This window comes from Amblyomma americanum, chromosome 1 (genome assembly GCF_052857255.1).
Source record: "Amblyomma americanum isolate KBUSLIRL-KWMA chromosome 1, ASM5285725v1, whole genome shotgun sequence".
NCBI classification, from domain to species: domain Eukaryota; kingdom Metazoa; phylum Arthropoda; class Arachnida; order Ixodida; family Ixodidae; genus Amblyomma; species Amblyomma americanum.
The window spans coordinates 435,383,463-435,388,952 of record NC_135497.1 but is presented as its reverse complement, the minus strand read 5'-3'; positions in this window follow the sequence as shown (position 1 = coordinate 435,388,952).

Below are 5,490 nucleotides of genomic sequence, written 5' to 3'. Positions count from 1 at the left end.
GGCAGGCAGTAACCGCCGACCCGGACCCTGAGGGTGAAATAATATAGAAAATATTATTTGGGGTGCAGTGTGTTTGGCAAGTGCTCTCAGGTCACAAATGGCAGCTTGCTAGTATCCCTCTAGCCTTGGGAATACTCACCTGCAAAGCAGACACTTCAGAAAGGTCTTCACTGACATCGCAGACAAAACATTCACATAGACCTTTTTTTTATTCATTTTACCCTAAGGCCTTTTTGGCAATACATAGGGTAGAGAAACAATATGCACGTGACATGATTCGCACAAATAAAGAATAGCACACGGTAAGGACTAGTATTAAAGGAAAACGCCACACACTAGCTATGCAAAAAAGAGAACACTTCGGTGCAACATATTTCATTTCATTTATTTAGTCCTCAAATGCCCCTTGGACAGAGGTTTTTCATTAGGGGGTTTTACACGAGGCATCATAAGTGCCCTTTAACAACTACAAACCATAGCCGACGTATACACAGAGACACAAATAAAGAGAAGCACTGGACCCCCTTAGGAGCCGTAATTTGTCAAAACAAAATGGTGAGGAAGGAAGAAATGCCAACGTATAAGTTTTCACGAAAATCAACCGGAGGGTTTCACGAGTGAGACAGACTGTTGCCGGAATTTCTTACTTCTTACGAGAAGTCTATGTCCTTAAATGTTACGGTTTTTAGGGGTTTGACGTCCTAAACTGACCCAGGCTATGAGGAACGCCGTAGTGAAGGGTTCTGGAAACTTCGGCCACCGGGGGTTTTTTAACGTGAACTGATATCGCACTGCCCGTCGGCCACTAGAATGTCGCCTCCATCGAAACTCTACCGCCGCGGCCGGGATAGAACTCGCGTCTTTCAGGTCAGCAGCCGAGCGCCGTAACCACTGAGCCACCGCTTAAATGTTGCATGAACTTAGCTGCGTCGCGCCGATGTACGTTAATCTTGTATATAAGAAATGGGACCCCATCCCGCCACAATACGGGGCTGAAAATGGCGCAGAGGACGCAATTCATCCTCTTCCACGGACAAAAGCTACGACGACGTTCGGCGCTTTGCTGCTGAGCGCCACCAAAGAAGCCAATCTCCGTGTTGCTGCCTACCTACAGTGTGCGAAGCGGGCCCGATTGCTCGTTCAGTTGTATATAGAAAATCAATTGAAAACCGACGCGTGAGGCTGCAACCTAGGACATCGCAATACAGGTGATGGCCTAGGTGACCGTCTGTACGCATGACTACCTGTCCGCCGATGAGGACTCAGGGAGAAGTGGTGCGCGGTTATTTTGGTGCGTACAAGATTCTCCGACGACTCGGCGACTTAAACAACGCAGTTGTTCCCGGCGCATGGGATCCATTTCAGGTGTTCCTCGAATGACAAGAATGGTGCACGCCCTTCCACAGTTTTTCTCTGGGCATCGGGCTGATGCCTCGTCAAGACAGACTTAGTGAAGAGACACATTTGTATGTTTGCCCCTTCCACCAGCTTTGTTCCTTATCGCTGTCAGAGGATCGGATTTATTTGCAGCTTTGCTTACAGGGCCGGCATTGTGCTACGGAGAGGCGACTACTTTCCGTGCGAATGAACGTGACCTCGCGTACGCGATACTTGGTCCGAGCCGCTTTCGAAACTTGATTCCTCGGAAGTGCTGCAAAATAGGGCGCGGCCAAGATGTGTGGTCGATATCAGTTGCGACGAGTTTCATACACTTTCTACCAGTCACTAAACGTGTTCTGAAAAAAAAGCCTACTTTGACCGCCGTTGTTTAGTGTTTTCATCAATGATTCTGTACACATTGAGAAATCAATTAAATTTATCATATACGCCGACGAATGTTCTATGCTTATGCCTTATGGCCGGTAGAGATGCAAATGTGTCGACAGAGCAGTGCCAAAACTTCCGTATAAAGTTATCCTCTTTGTCAAACGGACATAAAGTCAATCCAACAAAGAAGAGGGAAATATTCAAAAATTATATAAAGCGCACTTAGGACAACAGACAAGGGAGACCAAACAACACAAGCGCTTACTCGCAACTGCGCGTTTATTCGAGAAACACACAAAAGGAAGAACAATCACAAACAAAACAAAAGCCATCGCGCAGGCGTGACAGTAAAAGTGCTCATACAGGTGCGTCAAGATAACAAAACTCTCTTTCATGCAAAACCACCATAGGGTCGGCAACACACGTGTGCTGATTCTTACGGATGTGATAGGCCTCTGAAATCTCTCTGGTTAGCTGATTAGTGTGTCGGAACAAGATTTTAGTTTGGTCAAGCAAAGGCTTGCAGCCGCTGCATTTTGAACAGTGCTTAGCGAGATTAGATGAAGGCGACTTATTCAATGACAAAAAATGCTCTTGCAAGCGCACATTAAGGCAGCGGCCCGTTTGACCGATATAGGTCCGGCCACAAGAAAAGGGAATGTGATACACCACTCCTTTTGAACATCTGACATAGCAGTTCTTGTGATTCACAGTGCAGCACCGCTTTCGTTTATCACATACACCGCTGCTAGAGCGCGCAGCAACCTTCGCACAAACACTACTAACTTTCTGAGGGGCAGAGAAGAGAACATTAACATCATATCTGTTACCCACGTTTTTTAGTTGATGAGAAAACAGATGAACATAAGGTATGACTGCAATATTTTTCTTTTTCTCCTCAGAACCCTTAAGAAGTGACCTATTGGACTCTTTTACTTTTTTGAGCACCTTGCTAGAAGCTAGAAACAGCACGTCCTCTGGAAATCCAGCCAATTTTAGTCTGTTCACTTGCTGTTCAGCAGCGGTGTATGTGATAAACGAAAGCGGTGCTGCACTGTGAATCACAAGAACCGCTATGTCAGATGTTCAAAAGGAGTGGTGTATCACATTCCCTTTTCTTGTGGCCGGACCTATATCGGTCAAACGGGCCGCTGCCTTAATGTGCGCTTGCAAGAGCATTTTTTGTCATTGAATATGTCGCCTTCATCTAATCTCGCTAAGCACTGTTCAAAATGCAGCGGCTGCAAGCCTTTGCTTGACCAAACTAAAATCTTGTTCCGACACCCTAATCAGCTAACCAGAGAGATTTCAGAGGCCTATCACATCCGTAAGAATCAGCACACGTGTGTTGCCGACCCTATGGTGGTTTTGCATGAAAGAGAGTTTTGTTATCTTGACGCACCTGTATGAGCACATTTACTGTCACGCCTGCGCGATGGCTTTTGTTTTGTTTGTGATTGTTCTTCCTTTTCTGTGTTTCTCGAATAAACGCGCAGTTGCGAGTAAGCGCTTGTGTTGTTTGGTCTCCCTTGACTGTTGTCCTAAGTGCGCTTTATATAATTTTTGAAAATGAACAACCAACTAGCTCAGATGTCAATTCTGCAAGAGGGAAATAATATTCAGAGCGAAAAATAAATTATATTAATTAAGCCATACAATCACCTATGAAAGCCTGAATATAGAAATAGTTGAGTCACATAAAATACTAGGAGTCACACTAAACAGTAATCTAAACTTGCACTTTTATGTTGTAGACATATGCAAGAAAATCTCCAAGGAAGTTGGCGCTGTCTCACGTTGCCGGACAATCTTCCCAATGCAAATTAAGATTAAAATTTATGATTCATTATTTGCTTCACACATCTGCTACTGCCGTCTCGTCTGGTAAACTACAACAAACGCTGATACGCACAAAATCTTTAGCCGGCAAAAAAGAATCCTCCGTTACATTACAAACCACGAATACCTCTCTCACACCAGCCCCATGTTCGCGACCTATATTATCATCCCCGTCTCGTGTTTGCCCGAATTTCGTATTTTACGCTGATTTTATCTTTCGCGATGCTTCTTCCATGACTTCTTAATTTGCACCGCGTGATTAAAATCTCACGAACGTACTGTTTCAAGAAGAAAATCTGAATTTTTTGTTCGTCGCGCGCTTCCACACTTCTTATAAAAACCAGTTAATAAAATAATCTCCCATCTTTACTAAACAATTACGTACAGTTATGATACTAAGCCCACGCTAAACCAGTTGAGGAAGCAATTTATTTATATTTCAGGATAAATATCGCATGAACAATGCTCTGATTTTTAGTCTTATGCAACATATCTGTCGAAGTGGCCGTACCTGTCTTATAACCAAGCGCGCTTGTTTGCTATATTTGCTGCCTTTTTTAAATTTACATATGTGCTGGGGTGTTTTAAATACTGTATAACTGGCAAGTGTCTGCCATTCAAGTGTCTGCCGTATCTGTCATGATACGTTTCATGGCTTGTTGAATTGACTGCGCTGCTTGACTGCATTGACTACACGGTATATTGGAGCTACAATGTTTTTATAGTATATAACTCTTGTTTTTGAACGCTTGTGTAGCGCACGTGTGAACGCATCAATCTCAGTGTTCTGTTCTGTTTGTTTCGAGGTGTCTGCCTTGAAGTGTTATCACATTCATCCCGCCCTCCATTGTCATGGTCACCTGGTCCTCGTCAGGCTGCCTCGAGCACATGTGCCACAACCAGCAAACATCTCGCGAAAACAAAATGATTTTGATTTTGCTGGTATTAGAATCCGGCTGAGCTCTGATCGAGGTTAAGCTGATCTGATCTCTGCGCACCGAAGATGGAAGTTGATGAAGTGTTGCAGTTTAACACAAGGCGCGATCGGCTGCGGCGATAGCGTAGCGCTCTCGTGCAATATCCAGCGAAGCTGATTACTTCGCGCCGCCGCGGGTTCGAAACTCAGTCGCGCCAACATTTATTGTACTTTCGCATGGTCTGTTGCCATGCTAGCTTTGGCCAAGGTCATACTCAAGATCACCCTCTCATTGGCTACAGCTGGCGCGACGCTCCACCGAACTAACGCGAGCTTACTTGAGATACTCCGGGGCTTCACACAAGAATCTTGGTTGCGACCGCGTTTAGCAGCGCTTTTGCAGTAAAAAAAAACTATGTGACTGTGTTTATTTTTCAATTCCACCGTCAAGAACGTGGCGCGGCCAGAAAGCCCAGGCCATTTAATGCAGCAACATTAATACCGGAAAGGTATGGTGCCATAGCTAAAATCAAGTAATGTGGCGCGCATTATTGCATCTGCCCGATCTCAAGTGAGAAAAGGTTGACTACAAAACCTTGACTCCGATTGCTAAAATCATTGAAGAATCACAAGAGGGCAATCTCCATGCTCCACGACATTAAATGGTACCATGCGATAGCATTAAAAGCATGCGGGTTCGCTTCCGCAGTCGCAAAAGTCGCTTTCTGGTCGAGAGGACGATAACATCGCACGGTCAAGTGACCTTGCGACTTCATGGCAACCTGCCCGCTAGGTTGTGAGCAACCTGCAAAACGTGGCAGGTGGCAATTAAATTAATTCAATTCACTTGCTATTTGCCTAACATGACGCTTCGTATCATTCGATTTTGCGTCCTGCGTAATTCACAGAAGTCGCTGATCGGTCACCAGGGCGATGAAATCTAAATGTCACGTGACGACGGCGCTAGT